The following is a 20,305-nucleotide window of genomic DNA, read 5'->3' as shown; positions in this document are numbered from 1 at the left end:
TAGACTGTAAGTAGACTGATATTCAATTTAATGTGTTTTGCTAGAATAGTGGAAAATACAGAGTAAATCAATGTAAGTTACACATTACTGACGTTACAAAAGTTACAACATTGTATATTACAGTTGAACAAAGAATTATATATTACAGCAAGTATACAAGTAATTACTGTATAGCACTGTAGGTATATGACAGTCCATCTCAGTGTGAATTACTACATGTTACAGTAGAGTCATAGTGTAAGCAAAGATGAGGATTACAGTGTAAACTACTGCATGATAGTGTAATTTATAGAATTACAGTCTAATTTTTGAACATACACTAGTAGAAAAGGGGGCTTTTGTCCCGGTTTTTGAACCGGGACTAAAGGGTCGTTACTAATGCCTCCCCCCCTTAGTCCCGGTTCTTACACGAACCGGGACACTAAAGGCCGCGGCCACGTGGAGCTCCACCTTTAGTCTGGGTTGGTGTTACCAACCGGGACTAAAGTAAATTTTATGACTTTTTTTTGAATTTTTTTTAAATTTTTTTTTTTGATTTTCAAATTTCTAAATTATTTTAACCCTCTAATCTCTAATCACCACCCCTCATCACTGCTCAATTTATTCTCTAATCTCTAATCATCCCTCATCATTCCAAATCATCTAACTTCCCGGACGGTCACCCATCCTCTCACTACTCCAGCCTAAGCACGCTTAACTACCGGGTTCTATTCTCCCTCGTTTCCAAGTCTGCACTTGTTGTTTTCCTGACAATAGTAAGATGTCAATTCTATTAACCCTCAGGAATTTAGCTTAAGCATGAAGTGACACATTTCACTGTTTGAGTTTGAAACTATTGTTTTAAAAAACAATAATGATTTAGTAACACTAATATTTCTGGAATAATTAGTTTGACTATTGTTTGACCACAGTTTGACCAGATTTGACCAAAATTCAAAAAAATGAAATAATTATTTAGTAACACTAATATTCTAGAATAATTAGTTTGACCATTGTTTGACCACAATTTGAATTTTTTTGAATTTTTTTGCCTCTCCAGATCTTAAAAGCCCCGTAACTTTTTTCTGTTAGGTTTTTGAGGATTTTGAAAATGTTTAACGGGGTTCCCCCAGTTAAATTCAGATGTAACTTTTCGAGTAGATGATTTTTCATATAAAAAACTTTTTCATCCGAGTTCGTATGCAAAAGTTATGCCCATTTTAAGAAATTCCAGAGAGATTTTGCAAATAAAGTCGAAATTCATATTTGTTAATTTTCCCAACAACTAGACCACATATCACATGGGAAACTTATTTTATTTTATTTTTTTGACATTTCCATCATTTTCTTTTGTTTTTTCTAAAACTGAAATGGCGGTCCACGGGAGGGGGAGGGGGGGTAGAGTTTGAAAATGGGCCCTTTAGTACCGGTTCGTGCCATGAACCGGTACTAATGCCTCAAAGCCCATTAATACCGGTTGGTGGCACCAACCGGGATTAAAGGTCTAACCTTTAGTCCCGGTTGGTGCCACCAACCGGTACTAATGGGCATCGCACCCTTTAGTCCCGGTTCGTGGCACCAACCGGGACTAAAGGGCCCAGGTGAACCAGGACTAATGCCTTAGCCGCACGAACCGGGACCAATGCTCACATTAGTCCCGGTTCGTGACTGAACCGGGACTAATATGAATATTGCCCTGTGACGAAAGCCCTGTTTTGTACTAGTGATATACAATAGAATTAGAGTAATTTACATCATGGATGAGTTCAATTGTTCAACAAGAACTATAAAAAAATTAACATTCAAGTAATTGCTGGAAATTACATAAGTAGTCTATAATATAGTTTGGCGTCTCCTGGTCTACAGTGGATGATGCAAATAATGATTATGATGTACTCAACTATAAGTCTTTACCTAATAATAAAGGGAGGAGGCTTTCATAGTTCTTCATCCGTCACCTCTTAATATCCGTTAGTTTCATGTTAATAATAAAGATTGACGGCTGAGATTAAAAATTAGATCTACACACATGTAACGGAAAACCGAACGATGCACCGGCGTCCATCGTACGATATACAGTCCAGCGAGGTCGAGCACGGAGGACTCCTCGCCGATGCGGCAAGGAGATGGCGAGGCTAAGTGCGTGGAAGCAGGCTGGGTCCCCGATGCGGCAAGGATTTTTTTTCTCCTCTCTCGCTGCACCTTCTCCTTCCCTCTCTCTGTACAATGAAAGGAACGAGGGAGGCACCACGTGACACATGTGGTAAGCAATCCAAACTATTTAAAAAAAAAGGAACGAGGGAGGCGGGCCGGCATCGACCGCGACATAAATGGAGCGCAACAGATAGTGCTCGCGACAACTGGCCAGAGGAGGCATGCGGCAGCCAACCAGAGGAAGCGTGCGACAGACTAAGGCTCAAGATGATGTTTACGGTCCGGTGCATGCATCGGCGACAACTAGGGCGTGCCGTGGCGAAGCCAGCTAGGACGTACCTGGGCGGAGCGGACTAGCTCGCGCGTGGCTGCGTAGGCGTGTTGTGGGTGCGTCATGTTGGCTGCGGTGTTGTGCGTGTGTGTGTGATGTCATCCGCCTGATGTGCTTGAGTGTTGCTGCGAGAGGATGCTCAGCCGACCGGCGTGCGTGGCGTGCGGCTGCTGGCAGGTTGTGCGTGCATGTTGGCTGCCGGGGTGCTCTTTGGCTTCTGTTTGAAACCTCGTGGAATCAAGTTTTGGGAGTAGACCATGAGTTTAACATCAGTGTTTTGTTACCTTTTAAAGCTGCGCAACATGTGTTTGAGGTAATGTCTGATAAAAGCAACTATGGTAGGGCAATGTCTTTTGATCAGATTATGGACATTCACGATTGATATAGGAATAAAACAATATATATCTAATAGCATATTTTTTTTGAAAGGTCTAATAGCATATATATCATTCAAGGCGAACATAAAGTTCATGAATTAGAAAATAAGATGCATTACATTATATATTCACCAAGAAGAAAGAATACTTGTGTGTAGTTTATTTCCTTCTAAAAAGCTACTCCCTCCGTAAACTAATGTAAGAGCATTTAGATCACTACTTTAGTGTTCTAAACGCTCTTATATTAGTTTACAGAGGGAGTACTATTTTATTAATCTTATTGCTACAATGGTTCATATATATTATGACAAAGTGTATTTAGAGTTTTCTCTCCCGTTTATCTTTCATTAGGGGAATATGTACACATGTTGGGTTGCATATTCAAAATTGATGAATCTAATGCAGCAACACCCCTATTAAACCTGATTGATTATTGTCTTTGCTATTGTCGATATCCCTTATGATATATTTTATAGAAATAAACAAAGTATATATGAACTGTAAAATCAAGTTTTTTTTCTTTTACAATGTTGCAACACATGGGGCCATAAGCTAGAGACATGGAAGAGTTTTTTTTTTCCTCCCGTTGCAACGCACATGCATGTCTTAGCGACAAAATCTGCATTTATTGACTGTGTATAATATTACGTCTTATATGCAAGAGCTGGAATAGATCATCCAGATTAGAGTTGTCGGGGGACAATGAATAATGGATTGTGGATGCCTCCTCAATGAAAGTATGGTACTTCGCTTTTCCCCCCTTTTGTTGGTTTTACAAGTGACTTTGTAGATTTGTTTAGTCAATATTATGCTAACACTTGATGATATTCCCAGGAGTTGAACCAAGTTATCCCATGATGATGCTTCATCTGAAGAAGTCAATGATTTGATGATGAGTGGTTTTTATCCATCGCAAACATTTGAGTATCTATGGTGTATTAAGACAGTTGCTCCATCAACGGTAGTGGTGAACTTTGATTTGGGAGGTCGAGGAAGAAGAAGAGGGAATTAGCATTCTTCCCGGAAGATAAAGAGATTGACTTAGTCGTACAAAAGCCAAGTACCTTTCATAAAGAAATGCCTCCTGGTGTGCATGTGGATTCTAAAGTTCTATGTTTAACACAATTGATGTCGAGTCAATGCACGGCGATGAGTGCGGTAAATCAACAGAAGAGGTCGGCTAGCAGTGAGTACCAACATACTAATGGGAAAAGCAGTGCCGGGGAGGAGTTGGGATGGTGCGAGCGTGACAGCCGAACCTCTGGTGCACAAGCTGGAGCTGGACCATATTTTGCAGAGGAACGGGGGGGGGGGGGGGGGGCATATGCCCCCTATCCATGTTGATTTTTTTGTTCTACAAATCAATTTTTTTGTAATTTATTTAAGTATGTAGATATATTGGACCCTTATTTACGAAAAAGAGTTTTCCCTCACTTTATAAATAAAGCAACCGCCAAAACATCCGACAACAACAAAGTTCAAGGTCCAAGAATGTGAGAACGAGTAGTCAAAAGAAAACTAAATAAGTTCCGCTGGGGGGCACACAGAATAACACACCCCAACAAGAAGAAAAGCTAGAAGCTAACCAGGCTCCGGTGGCGGCGGAGGGGTCGGTGGAGCAAGCGAACTGGCGGTGGAGCGAAGACCGGGAATGATCATGTCGATGTTCTCCCGATCGGGCCGCTTGCTAAAAGGTCTCCAGAGCTGCTAGAAGCGACACATTTTGTAAATGTCATTAGTCGCACGGTTAGGGATCACGTGCTCGATCACTAATTTGTTTCGCACATTCCAAAGAGCCCATGCTAGGGTCCCCATAGCGACCCATATGGACGGCCACATCCTAGTGGGGAAGCTAAGAATCTCCCAAAACATGCCCGAGAGATTATCATGACACCACTGTCCTCCCACAACCTCCCGGAAGCAACTCCAAAGGAAAATCGCTGTGGGGCACCGGAAGAAAATGTGGTTGGAGTCTTCCGGAACCCCACACAGCAGGCAAAGCCCATTGCTAGGGCCATTACGCTTTTGCACCTCAGTACCCGAAGGTACGTGACCACGCACCCATTGCCACAGGAAGATCCTAATATTGGCAACTTAATCTCCCAAAGAAGAGTAAGTTCTGTCGGCCGTGGGAGAGAAAAATGGCTTGATATAAGGACTTGGTCGAGAATTGGCCACTTGGCTCTAGATGCCAAGAGACGATGTCCTGATCGAGGGTGTGGGAGTGCAGTGCAATACACTGCAGTAGCTCCTTCCACTGGTCGCGCTCGAGAGGCCTGAAGGTCCGTCGAAAGGCAATACGGCCAAGGTCATCCAAGGCCACCCCCACAGTGATATGTGGCTGGGAGCAAATGGAAAAAAGCGCCTGGAATTGCTCCGCAAATGGTCGGAAACCTGACCATCTATCTAACCAGAATAAAGTGTTAGTGCCAGACCCGATAGTGATGGAGGTCCCGATTCGAAGAACATGCCCTCGACTGCGGCACCTGTTGCCGTGGCCTAGGGCCGGACGAAGGATGAGGGGAACGAATCTAGCGACACAGAGAAAGCACCATGGCGTCACCTTCGCATCTCCCTCTTGAGAGAGAGAGACGAATCAAAGAACATCGCATGCTTGGGGAGAAGCAAGCAGGGGGGAGAACTGGATGCCTCGCCACCAAAACGCCTCAAGATATCAGCGAGTGAGAGCTCCAATCAAAATCTCCATGCCTCTCTCTCTCCAATCTCTCGCCGTTGGAAATGGGGAAGGAACAGACAATGGCAGCTATAGAGGCAGAGAAAAAATCAAAATAGATGGGACCCAAACCAGTAGATGGGAGTCGCAAAATTAACGGGTCTCTCGGCGACACTTTGCCCGCCCGATAAGAACCAAACAATGCTAGAGCTGGAAAAAAACCCAGTCCTGCACGAATCTCAACACAGGGATCAAACGGACAAAAAAGAATGAAGGCGAATTCATTTCATCCGACCGAAAATTATCAAAACCGTAAATAAAATGAGAAATATAGGATGTGTAGTAGTCTAGTAGGATACTTTGTACAAGAAAATCTCATCTATAGAAAATAAATATAAAATACACATAAGAATTTCTACTGTAGTTCTTGAGTGGAAACTGCAAACAGTTGAATGTTGATTAATAAAATCCTGCTCCGCCACTGCAGTCGATGCACATGGGCTGATGGCATTCGCACGATTAGCCTCGTTAATCTTGGTGTCAACGACTCAATCTGCACGCAAAGCTAGCCAGCTCGATAGCTCTGACTCCATACACAAACAAATCATGCATGACTGAAGCTGTAGTAGTAGTTCGCTAGATGCAAGGTAATTTAATTGGTTAGCTCGGTCGACAACCCTCACATGCATGCATGTAAGCACGTTTGCTTAGTTAGAGCTTGAGATCCATCCTTGGGTTTAGCTAGCCGGCCATGTTCTCGATCTACTCCACCGTGAAAATTTAAGTTAGCTGCACAACAGCTAGGTAATTAATATGCCTTGAACAAGTGTATCGGCATCATCGATGCCAAATTGCCAATCTCGATCTTCATAATATACTGATGACGTGTTTTTTTTACTTCACACATTGTACTACTTTCAGTTTGTAAAGCCAGATCTACGTAATATAATGATGACGTGTTTTCTTACTACACATTCTTTTTTTTCTACTTCACATTTATAATGATGAAGTGTTTTTTTCTAATGTTCTGACAGACATTGTTAACTGGAGTTAGGCAGATTACTGGCCAGACTTATAGCTCAGAGAAGACTTGAGGGATCGATCGAAGTCCTGCTAATTAAGATCGATGGAGACTTGCCAGACCTAGGTAAGTATGACGAGACTAGCTTGGGAGGTTCAACCAAGGTCATCATTAAGAAACTCAGCTGATTTGGTTAGTTAACCTAACCAAACGAATCTGCAGCTAGCTAGTGGTAGTTAGCTATATTAACTCAATCAACGTTAAATGTCATCTGCATGTAGAGCCAATTCAGGAACTGAGCAAAATGGCCCCACTTCTAACTACAAAGGAGACAGGTACACAAAGATCGATATATACATGAAAATCGAATATAGACATCCTTTTGAAAGGAAAAAGCAAGATGGATCTAATTTATAGTTTTTTGTACCGTTAACGCCAACCAGCTCTTTTATGCTAGTATCAGTATGCTCCCTCTTTAACAGTCACACATCGTAAGCAAGGCAATTAAGCAGGAAGAAGAGAGTACAAAGGGTAATAAATAGAGCCCTTTACATCAACTAAACACATATCACAATGATGCCAATGTAGAAGAAAAGTACGTATATTACATGAACAAATCAAGACGTAGTGGATATCGAGCTAGTATGGTAAAAACACAAAGGGTAATAAACTGCTACTATTGGTGACCCATCAGGACGAAGGTGATGGTAGCTCCAGCTCCACGACAGGCTTCTTTTCTTTCGGGTGCTCGTCGGCAAGCTGCTGATCGAGTTGTTGCTTCAGTGCTTGGGCGTTGGAGCCCTTAACTAGCACGACTTCCTTGAGTTCTTCTAGGTTTTCCAGGCCACTGAACTCGTAAGGCGGCGACCCACCGTAGCAGTCAACCTTGAGCACCTCAAGTTTTTTCATTGTCCATGATCCAAAACTCACACGTAAGCCGCTGGAGCAGGAAATCTCGAGGATCTTAACCTTCTTATAGGATTCATCCTCGAATCCATTCACCATGACACAGAAGTTGAGGTGACGATCTTGATGCTGCTTAACACGAAGAATACATAGTTCTGGAAGCCCGCCAACAAACCTTATGACATCTTCTGGTAAAGAGGCCATGTCCAGCTCCAGCTTTGTGAGCTTTCCAAACTTTACAGGCTGCTCCCCCTCCCATTTCGGCAACTTATCTTCAAGCCCATACAGTTTAAGGCTCCGAAGGTTTTTACAAGGCAGGGAGACCTTGTCCTCCCAGCAACCTTGACTGTTGCTGTCCTTTGTGATGAAGCAACAACCGCGCGTGGTGTCCTTGTCAAGTGAAACTGACAAGGACTCCAGATGGGCATGATCTTTGATTGCAGATAAAAACATGCCGCTGTTCTTTCGGTTGATGCCAGACACTCCGAGCTTGCGCAGCTGGGTGAGCTTCTTGAGCTCTTTCACAGTTTTCTTTGCGCCTGAAGCAGTGATGTTGATAACACCAAGTGTGTGCAACTCAATCAGTTCACCAATCTCTGTGGGCACCTCAACACTGATTGTAGGACGATGACATCTGCAGAACTCAGGCAACAAGCTGCAGCAGCCGGGTGAAACTGGTGGTTTCAAGCCCGTGGACTCAATCACTTCAGCAATCTCTGTGAGCACCTCAACACTGATTGTAGGACGATGACATCTGTAGAACTGAGGCAACCAGCTGCAGCAGCCGGATGAAACTGGTGGTTTCAAGCCCGTGGACTCAATCACTTCATCAATCTCTGTGGGCACCTCAACACTGATTGTAGGACGACGACATCTGCATAACTCAGGCAACCAGCTGCAGCAGCCGGATGAAACTGGTGGTTTCAAGTCCGTGGACTCAATCAACTCACCAATCTGTGTGGGCACCTCAACACTGATTGTAGGACGATGACATCTGCATAACTCAGGCAACCAGCTACAGCAGCCGGATGAAACTGGTGGTTTCAAGCCCGTGGACTCAATCACTTCACCAATCGGTGTGGGCACCTCAACACTGATTGTAGGACGATGAAATCTGCAGAACTCAGGCAACCAGCTGGAGCAGCCAGATGAAACTGGTGATTTCAAGCCCATGGTCCCCGCACGAATGTACTGCAGTTTTTGTAACTTGGTGATCTTCCGTGGCAGGGTGGTTATTGAGGTGCCTCTCACATCGAGTGTCTGGAGCTGCCTCAGATGATGTAATGAACCTGGTAAATGTTTGATCTCACTGTGACCTCGCAACGAGAGGAACTTGAGGCGACGCAACCACTCCAGTATCTTGTCAAGATCACCATCATTTAAAGCCTCTGAATTCTCTAGATCAAGCACCCGAAGCATCTTCATACTTTCACAGATGAAGAATGACTTCCACACTCCAAACACTGTTAGTGACCGTAGCCTAGAGAAATCCATGGTCGCGAACACAATGCCATCTCTTTCCCAGTTATCCAATATGACAAGGTGACGCCCGGTGCGTTGGGTGGTTAGAGCACATTTGCCACCCAGTTCAAACACCAGATTCTCTTCCAAACGCCGTGACACGACGTACTCTCGGATGAAACCATTCACCTGGCACATAACCATCCTAACGATGTCCACACTGAATGCAGAGCTGTTGACTGATGATGACGACGATCTCTGCTGGATTATGCTCAGTTCAAGGAGTTCAGAGAATTGCTTCTCCCCATTCTCCTCGGCAGATTCATTCTGGCTATCCCTGGAGTAGCCCTCTGCAATCCACCGCCTTACCAGTCGCCTCCGCCGAATGATTTGATCTTGAGGAAAAATGGACAAGTAGAAGATACATGGCTTGAGTGCATCGGGACAAGTACGGAAGTAAGATTGCATCCAGGAAAATAGATCTTGTAGATTGTCATACTCAGGATCGGTCTCCAGATGATGCATAAATCTTTCATTCAAAGAATGTATAGTTTCCTTCCTTTTGTTTGTCTTCGTGGCCAGTAACACAGCTATAGCAGATATTACTTTGGGAAGACCGCCACACTTTGAAATAAGATATTTTACACGCGCCTCTGGATCCTTCAAAGGGTATGGTGAACTCTTCTTAAGTACCTACACATATTGTTCAAACTATTAATTAGCTAGATTAAGTGCGTAGTTAACATTAGGTGCAGACAGTTAGCATCAGGAGTACATAAAAGTGTGAGCCCTCTGCAAATACTCATGCTTCTACTCCAGATACTGTTGAGTACACATATAGTTATTCAATATCATGTATCAATGCCCAACTTAAAAATGCTAAAATTCCAGTTAAACAAATAAACCAGTAAAACAAGGAAAACTATCATCACTTAACTACTACAAGGACCATTCATATGATAGCAAACAGCTAACATTACCAAGAATATCATATGAGACAAGACTTTCAACATCCGTGTGCCCCTACACCCTCTATGAGCAGTAAATATAAAAAGAAATAAAAATACAAAAAAATCTGAAACTTTCGAACATCAAACATAATGAAACACTCGACATTATTGCAATGTTTCAGCCTCAAATATCATTCGAGGAGCCCTCACCTAAAAAAACAAAATCAGTGTTCAAAGTTTATGTGCACTTCCGAGGAGTAATTTTATTTGTGAGGGCTGCTCGAGTGCTATTTGTGGCTGAAATTTGCAAGAACATCAAAAGTTCTATCATCTTTGATTCCACAAAGTTTCAGAGTTTTTTATTTTGTTTCATTTTTTAATTTACTGTTCATGAGGGTGTAGGGGCTCCTGGGAGCTGTCACACCTTTCTCATATCATATGCATGGCTTGTGCTCTTCACACCATCTCCAAAACACAAATGACTGAACACTACAGCTACAATTCTTTAAAATCAATAAAACAACATCAATTTTGTGAATATATCATGAAGGGAACATTCTCTGGAGGCTTGATTTATCCGCAAATTAAAAGCAAACTATGGGAGACATATTTAATAAGGCTGACATATGCAATTAAAAGTAGATGGTAACACACACAGACATCAAAACACCGTACCTGGTTTTTGAAGAGATGAAAGGCGGCATCAACTTCTAGAGCCTTGACATTAAACACGAGATCTTTATTATTTGTGCAATATTCGGCGATGGTTCGATCAGTTGTAATGACAATGACAACGCTCTTAAGATGTTTGGATACCAAGGCAGCTTGTATCATGTCCCAATCCTTTGTGGACCGGAGATCGTCAATAACAATGAGGCACCAACCTTTCTTCAGAAGACGGTGACACTCTTCAGTAGGGTCTTTGTCAGAATGAAAATCTGAAAGTAAGGTCAGATACAAGTCCCTCATATTAAATGGATGGGATATATCCACCCAATAATAATCGTCATACTTGCCACCCTGAAGCTGAAGCACTGTCTCATAGAACAATTTCTTGACAAGGGCTGATTTCCCAACTTGAGCTATCCCCCATACGGACATAACTGGACGAGAGTTGACACGTGCCTCAGTTAAACATTTAACGAGTTCAGTCATTTGTGACTCGCGTCCAACAAGGCCATCATTCTTGTCCTTCCATTCCTTTGCTTCCTCCTGAAGTGACGTGATTTTCTTGCCTTTATCTTCACCCCCATCAAAACCCTGTATACATGTGTAGAATGATATAAGGTGCCTTGGTATCCAAACATGCAGGAGCAATAGAGAGCCAGGAAAGGGCACAGTGAAAGGTTGGAGTAATTTTCTTGCTAGCTTACCATTGGGTTCTTGTCTTTATCACCATCCCCTTGAGAAGCCTGCGTGTTGGGTGAGAGAGATTAGCACGCAAATACTTTAGAGAAGCAAAGGGAATGTTAACAAAATTTTGTAGGTCATAAAGGGTGTGTGCAATGGGGGCATCTATCGCTTGGAGTATTTTTTAGCTAACTTAAGGGAGGTTTTTTTAGGGGTAGGGTAAGGGAGTCTTTAAAAAAAATTGTAAGTCATAAAGATCGTGTGCAATGAGGTGAAGTCACCTTTTTAAGGTTGTCACGTATATAGGATAACTAATGACTAGTAAGAGAGAAAAATAAAGAAAGATATATAAGTTCTCTCAAATAAGAGATGATCTTGTGAATTCAACCTGTGGTTGGATAGTTAGGAGGACAGTGGCATCCCCAGCCCACCAGAGTTTAAATTCTAAACTTGACATTGGTGCTCGCATTTTCTTGGATTTATTCCAGTGCTTTCGGCGATGTGCCTTCAACGGAAGAATACGTTCTCATTGACTGCCAAGACGTCTGTGGCGACTTCGTCAATCTCAAGATGATGTCTTAGTTCGGTCACTCGAAGGTGCTCATAGGGGTAAGGTGTACATGTGTGCGTCCATAAGGGTGAGTGTATGCTCGTGTTTATGAGTGACTTTGATCGTACCGTGTTAAAAAACTAAATAAGAGATGATCTCACGTTGCTTAAGATAAGACGTTTTTTCCCTCAAAAAAAGATAAGGCGTTTTTGTCCATTATACGTGATAGTACTGATTTTCCTAAGGAGTTTTGTAAATTGATGATAGTACTAGTTTTCGATAGCATAAGATAGTCATCCGAACAATGCACTTCTCCCCCGCTGCTGCCATGTAATTCTCCCAAGTATTATTCCTCAGGAATTTTGTAAGTTGATAATAATACCGTTTGCGTCCTCCCTCTCGCTAAGCTTTTCCCCTCTCCCTCCTGCGGCGCTCCCGTGAGTGCCCGGGGGAAACCCTAGCCGCCCCCTCCTCCCCCTCAAGTCTTGTCCCTAGCAGCCATGGAGGCGCTGCTGGACAAAGGCCGGCGGGCGTTGGCGGCGGCAGGGCCTCCCTTCCCCTTCACCTACTCTTCTGCGGCTGGCGCAGGACAACCCGACTGGTGGAGGCGCTGCTCGATGGTGCGGCGGCGTGTGTCTCCTATGGCAGCGCGAGGGTGACTAGGGCGCTCGCGTGCAGCCCGGCGGCGTGTGTCTCGAATGGCGGCACGACGGTGACTAGGGCGCTAGCATGCAGCCCGGCGGCTACGACTGGCCACCACTCGAGCGGTGGCATGTGTGCTGGTCTGGGGTCAGATCCGCCCGGATCTCGCCATGATCGGCGGACACTTATTTTGGGGCGGAAGAAGTACCGCTAGCTAGTTATGATTTGTTTAGATATAGTTATTGCAGATAAAAGGTATTGGTTTTCTTTACTTGAATATGTATCTAGCGCAGTTCAGGTGTGATTACTCCTACTTGAAAAGGTATAAACACATAAGATTTGCAGCAAGTAATTAAGATTGTGTTTGTGGCTTAATTACCTTGTAGAGGGCACAAACAGAGTGCTTGTCCGAGAACTTTCGGAGCTCCACCACCTGGTATGAGTGACCAATGCACAAGGTTGCTATTTCGGATTGCTGAGTTGACACGATGATCCAGCTGCCATTTGTCATCTCAGGAAGGAATGCTCTGATAGCATCCCAATATGCCATGTGTGACAGGCCTTCCAAGACGATGAGGTACCTCTTATCTCTGATTAGCTCCTCGAACTCACTGAAGAGATCTTCCTGAGCGGCCTCCATCTTCTTAAAGACATCCTTGCCTATGGTTGCTCTTTGTTCCATGCAAGAGGTTGCATGAAACTGAGCCATCATGTTGCGCATGAATTGGTGGGGACTGAAAGGATGCATCATTTTCACCCAGGAGCGGCATGGGAAGTCTTGGCATATATCTGGGTGGTTGTAGGCCTTCCTGATGATGGATGTCGTCCCATGGTCGCCGGCTGCACCCCGAACCGATATCACATGGAGTCCATTGTTGTCCTGCTTCTTGGTGATCAGCCGGGTGAGATCACTGACTCTTTGCTGCCTCTTGGTGGCGCCCCTTGCCTCGGCGAGCATGTCAGCCGCGGTCGCAGCGGCGGCGGATGCCACCGGCCGGCTCCTGCTGCACGTTGAAGGGTTTGGAGCCCGTGTCGCTGATGAGGCTGTAGCGCGTGTTCCTGGTGCTCACGTCCTCCACCCTCGCCTTGAGCTGCTCGATCTCGCTTGCCGCCTCGTCAAGCGGCAGTGGCAGCGCCATGCACCAGGACGGCACCATGTGCCACCACCACCTGCTCTTTTTATCAAGGTGGATGACGAGCTCGATGCAGTCTTCCACGTCGTAGGCCAGCTCGCGGATCTGCCTCACCCATGTTATCACCACCTTGTTCTCTAGGCGCTCCTCGTCCGCTACCTTGAGGAATGAGTGCATCATTTCAAACTCGTCGGTGATGAACACTAGGTTGCGCTGTGTGCTCTGCCGAAGCTTGGCCTCTTCTTCGATGGCTGCCTGGGCCTTGGTCAATGCCCCCTCCACCACTGACTTGGCCAACCCAACAACCAGGTCCGCCATGTCTCTTTCTCTCCTCAATGGGTGGTTGTTTTCTTGTGCGTGATATGCTAGTGCTGGACTTCCACATCGACTGGGCATTCTCTTAAAGGGGATCACTCAGACCGATGGATCATCCATGTGCCAAACTAAGCTGACATTGGACATTTGTTTACAAAGACTTGGGACTAAATTTTGAGGGCATGTCTTCTTCCGCACAAGAGCGGATGCATTACTAAAAAAACGAAATTATTTTCACTGATAGATCATACAAGGCGGATGCAGACAAATTAATCTCTGGACTAAACTATGGCACGCAAAACCGACTGAAAAAATCTGTATGCACGCACCAATTGAGGCTTTCCTTCCATGCCACGCTACAAGGAGTGACATGGGGTCGGGGTCCTCACAACCGGAACAGGGCCGATGCCGACGGCCCCCGTCGGCGTACACAAGGATATTCCAACAGCCGGATCCAGGCCGTCGGCGTAGCCAGGCCGTCGGGCCGACGGCCCCCGTCGGCACAGATGGGCCGTCGGCTTAGCCTAGGTTACGCCTATAGCGGCCGTCCGCATACAAGGTGTTGGGGAACGTAGCAGAAATTCAGAATTTTCCTACGTGTCATCAAGATCAATCTAGGAGATGCTAGCAACGAGAGGGGAGGAGTGCATCTACATACCCTTGTAGATTGCGAGCGGAAGCGTTCAAGAGAACGGGGTTGATGGAGTAGTACTCGTCGTGATCCAAATCACCGATGATCCTAGCGCCGAACGGACGGCACCTCCGCGTTCAACACATGTACGGAGCGGGGACGTCTCCTCCTTCTTGATCCAGCAAGGGGGGAGGAAAAGTTGATGGAGATCCAGCAGCACGACGGCGTGGTGGTAGAAGTAGCGGGATCCCGGCAGGGCTTCGCCAAGCGCAAGCGGGGAGGAAGAGGTGTCACGGGAGGGAGGGAGGCGCCAGGGCTTGGGGTGCTGCTCCCATGCGCCTCCCCACTATATATAGGGGTGGAGGGGGCTGGTTTCTTGCCCTCCAAGTCCATTGGGGCGTTGGCAAAGGTGGGGGAAAGAAATCCCATCATTTTCCTTCCCCACCAATTGTTATCCCCTTTTTGAGGGATCTTGATCTTATCCCTTCGGGATATGATCTTATTCCTTCTAAGGTGGGATCTTGGTGCGCCTTGACCAGGGGTGTGGGGCCTTGCCCCCACTACCCACGTTCATGTGGGTCCCCCCATGCAGGTGGGCCCCACTTCGGAACCTTCTAGAACCTTCCCGGTACAATACCGAAAAATCCCGAATATTTTCCGGTGGCCAAAATAGGACTTCCCATATATAAATCTTTACCTCCGGACCATTCCGGAACCCCTCGTGACGTCCGGGATCTCATCCGTGACTCCGAACAACTTTCGGATTTCCGCATACTAATATCTCTACAACCCTAGCGTCACCGAACCTTAAGTGTGTAGACCCTACGGGTTCGGGAGACATGCAGACATGACCGAGACGCCTCTCCGTTCAATAACCAACAGCGGGATCTGGATACCCATGTTGGCTCCCACATGTTCCACGATGATCTCATCGGATGAACCACGATGTCGAGGATTCAATCAATCCCTTATACAATTCCCTTTGTCAATCGGTACGTTACTTGCCCGAGATTCGATCGTCGGTATCCCAATACCTTGTTCAATCTCGTTACCGGCAAGTCACTTTACTCGTACCGTAATGCGTGATCCCGTGACCAAACACTTGGTCACATTGAACTCATTATGATGATGCATTACCGAGTGGGCCCAGAGATACCTCTCCGTCATACGGAGTGACAAATCCCAGTCTCGATTCGTGCCAACCCAACAGACACTTTCGGAGATACCTGTAGTGCACCTTTATAGCCACCCAGTTACGTTGTGACGTTTGGTACACCCAAAGCATTCCTACGGTATCCGGGAGTTGCACAATCTCATGGTCTAAGTAAATGATACTTGACATTAGAAAAGCTCTAGCAAACGAACTACACGATCTTGTGCTATGCTTAGGATTGGGTCTTGTCCATCACATCATTCTCCTAATGATGTGATCCCGTTATCAATGACATCCAATGTCCATGGTCAGGAAACCATAACCATCTATTGATCAACGAGCTAGTCAACTAGAGGCTTACTAGGGACATGTTGTGGTCTATGTATTCACACATGTATTACGGTTTCCAGTTAATACAATTATAGCATGAACAACAGACAATTATCATGAACAAGGAAATACAATAATAACCATTTTATTATTGCCTCTAGGGCATATTTCCAACAGTCTCCCACTTGCACTGGAGTCAATAATCTAGTTCACATCACCATGTGATTAACACTCAAAGTTCACTAGAGTCAATAATCTAGTCCACATCACCATGTGATTAACACTCAATGAGTTCTAGGGTTTGATCATGTTATGCTTACGAGAGAGGTTTTAGTCAACGGGTCTGCAACATTCAGATCCGTGTGTGCTTTACAAATCTCTATGTCATCTTGTAGATGTAGCTACCACGCGCTACTTGGAGCTATTCCAAATAACTGCTCTACTATACGAATCCGGTTTACTACTCAGAGTCATCCGGATTAGTGTCAAAGTTTGCATCGACGTAACCCTTTACGACGAACTGTTTTACCACCTCCATAATCGAGAAAATTCCTTAGTCCACTAGATACTAAGGATAAGTTCGACCGCTGTCATGTGATCCATTCCCGGATCACTATTGTACCCCTTGACTAACTCATGGCAAGGCACACTTCAGGTGCGGTACACAGCATAGCATACTGTAGAGCCTACGTCTAAAGCATAGGGGACGACCTTCGTCCTTTCTCTCTCTTCTGCCGTGGTCAGGTCTTGAGTCTTACTCAATACTCACACCTTGTAACACAACCAAGAACTCCTTCTTTGCTGATCTATTTTGAACTCCTTCAAAATCTTGTCACGGTATGTATTCATTTGAAAGTACTATTAAGCGTTTTTGATCTATCCTTATAGATCTTGATGCTCAATGTTCAAGTAGCTTAATCCAGGTTTTCCATTAAAAAACACTTTTCAAATAATCCTGGATGCTTTCCAGAAATTCTACATCATTTCTGATCAACAATATGTTAACAACATATACTCATCAAAAATTCTATAGTGCTCCCACTCACTTCTTTGGAAATACAAGTTTCTCATGAACCTTGTATAAACCCAAAATCTTTGATCATCTCATCAAAGCGTTCATTCCAACTCCGAGATGCTTACTCCAATCCTTAGAAGGATTGCTGGAGCTTTGCATACTTGTTAGCATCTTTTAGGATTGACAAAACCTTCTGGTTGTATCACATACAACCTTTCCTCAAGAAAATCGTCGAGGAAACAATGTTTTGACATCCTATCTGCAAGATTTCATAAATAATGCAGTAACTGCTAATATAATTCTAACAGACTCTTAGCATCGCTACGAGTGAGAAAGTCTCATCGCAGTCAACTCCTTGAACTTGCCGGAAAACATCTTAACGACAAGTCGAGCTTTCTTAATGGTGACACTTACCATCATTGTCTGTCTTCCCTTTAAAATCCATCTGTACCCAACAGCCTTACGACCATCAAGTAGTTCTTTCAAAGTCTATACTTTGTTTTCATACATGGATCCTCTCGGATTTTATGGCCTCAAGCCATTCGTCGGAATCCGGGCCCACCATCGCTTCTCCATAGCTCGTAGGTTCATTGTTTTCTAGCAACATGACTTCCAAGACAGGATTACGTACCACTCTAAAGTAGTACGCATCCTTGTCGTCCTATGAGGTTTGGTAGTGACTTGATCTGAAGTTTCATGATCACTATCATAAGCTTCCACTTCAATTGGTGTAGGTGCCACAGGAACAACTTCCCGTGCCCTGCTACACATTAGTTGAAGTGACGGTTCAATGACCTCATCAAAGTCTCCACCATCCTCCCACTCAATTCTTTCGAGAGAAACTTTTCCTCGAGAAAGGACCCGTTTCTAGAAACAATCACTTTTGCTTCCAGATCTGAAATAGGAGGTATACCCAACTGTTTTGGGTATTCTATGAAGATGCATTTATCCGCTTTGGGTTCGAGCTTATCAGCCTGAATTTTTTTTCACATAAGAGTCGCAGCCCCAAACTTTTAAGAAACGACAGCTTAGGTTTCTCTAAACCATAGTTCATACGGTGTCGTCTCAATGGAATTGCGTGGTGCCCTATTTAAAGTGAATGCGGTTGTCTCTAATGCCTAAACCATAAACGATAGTTGTAATTCGATAAGAGACATCATGGTATGCACCATATCCAATAGGGTGCAGTTATGATGTTCGGACACACCATCACAATACGGTGTTCCAGGCGGTATTAGTCGTGAAACAATTTCCACAATTTCTTAATTGTGTGCCAAACTCGTAACTCAGATATTCATCTCTATGATCATATCACAGACATTTTATCCTCTTGTCACGACGATCTTCAACTTCACTCTGAAATTACTTGAACCTTTCAATAATTCAGACTTGTGTTTCATCAAGTAAATATTCTCAGCATCTACTCAAATCATCTGTGAAGTAAGAACATAACGATATCCACTGCGTGCCTCGGCACTCATTGGACTGCACACATCAAATGTATTACTTCCAACAAGTTGCTCTCTTGTTCCATCTTACTGAAAACGAGGCCTTTCGGTCATCTTGCCCATGTGGTATGATTTGCATGTCTCAAGTGATTCAAAATCAAGTGAGTCCAAATGATCCATCTGTATGGACTTTCTTCATGCATATATACTAATAGACATGGTTCGCATGTCTCAATCTTTTCAAAAACGAGTGAGTCCAAAGATCCATCAACATGGAGCTTCTTCATGCGTTTTATACCAATATGACTCAAGTGGCAGTGCCACAAGTATGTGGTACTATCATTACTATCTTATATCTTTTGGCATGAACATGTGTATCACTACGATCGAGATTCAATAAACCATTCATTTTAGGTGCAAGACCATTGAAGGTATTATTCAAATAGACAGAGTAACCATTATTCTCCTTTAATGAATAACCGTATTGCGATAAACATAATCCAATCATGTCTATGCTCAACGCAAACACCAAATAATTATTATTCAGGTTTAACCCCAATCTCGATGGTAGAGGGAGCATGCGATGCTTGATCACATCAACCTTGGAAACACTTCCAACACATATCGTCATCTCACCTTTAGCTAGTCTCCGTTTATTCCGCAGCTTTTATTTCGAGTTACTAACACTTAGCAACCGAACCGGTATCTAATACCCTGGTGCTACTAGGAGTACTAGTAAAGTACACATTAATATAATGTATATCCAATATACTTCTGTCGACCTTGCCATCCTTCTCATCTACGAAGTGTCTAGGGTAGTTCTGCTTCAGTGACCGTTCCCCTCATTTCAGAAGCACTTAGTCTCGGGTTTGGGTTCAACCTTGGGTTTCTTCACTAGAGCAGCAACTGATTTGCCGTTTCATGAAGTATCCCTTCTTGCCCTTGCCCTTCTAGAAACTAGTGGTTTTACTAACCATCAACAATTGATGCTCCTTCTTGATTTCTACTTTCGCGGTGTCAAACATCGCGAGTTGCTCAAGGATCATCATGTCTATCCCTGATATGTTATAGTTCATCACGAAGCTCTAATAGCTTGGTGGCAGTGACTATGGAGAACCATCACTATCTCATCTGGAAGATTAACTCCCACTCGATTCAAGTGATTGTAGTACTCAGACAATCTGAGCACATGCTCAACGATTGAGCTTTTCTCCCTTAGTTTGCGGGCTTAAGAAACTTGTCAGAGGTCTCATACCTCTTGACGTGGGCATTAGTCTGAAATCCCAATTTCAGTCTTTGGAACATCTCATATGTTCTGCGACGTTTCAAAACCGTCTTTGGTGCCACAATTTTAAACCGTTCAACATTACGCACTGAACTATCACGTAGTCATCAAAACGTGTATGTCAGATGTTCGCAACATCCACAAACGACGCTCGAGGTTCAGCACACTGAGCGGTGCATTAAGGACATAAGCCTTCTGTGCAGCAATGAGGACAATCCTCAGTTTACGGACCCAGTCCGCATAATTGCTACTATCAACTTTCAACTAAATTTTCTCTAGGAACATATCTTAGTAGAACTAAAGCGTAAGCTACGACATTATTTGCAAAGACCTTTTGACTATGTTCATGATAATTAAGTTCATCTGGTTATTTAATGAACTCCCACTTAGATAGACATCCCTCTAGTCATCTAAGTGATACATGATCCGAATCGACTAGGCCGTGTCCGATCATCACGTGAGACGGACTAGTCATCATCGGTGAACATCTCCATGTTGATCGTATCTACTATACGACTCATGTTTGACCTTTCGGTCTCTTGTGTTCCGAGGCCATGTCTGTACATGCTAGGCTCGTCAAGTCAACCTAAGTGTTTTGCT

At 44.3% G+C, this 20,305-nt stretch overlaps 1 pseudogene; it reads right to left on the bottom strand.

Moving 5' to 3' along the window:
• Positions 1–6,489: 6,489 nt before the first annotated feature.
• LOC109754328 (disease resistance protein PIK6-NP-like) lies at positions 6,490–14,011 on the bottom strand (annotated as a pseudogene).
• Positions 14,012–20,305: the final 6,294 nt, after the last annotated feature.

The sequence above is a fragment of the Aegilops tauschii genome, chromosome 7 (assembly GCF_002575655.3).
Source record: "Aegilops tauschii subsp. strangulata cultivar AL8/78 chromosome 7, Aet v6.0, whole genome shotgun sequence".
Lineage (NCBI taxonomy): Eukaryota > Viridiplantae > Streptophyta > Magnoliopsida > Poales > Poaceae > Aegilops > Aegilops tauschii.
Note: the sequence above shows the minus strand (reverse complement) of the source record. Positions and strands in the feature narration are given on the sequence as shown.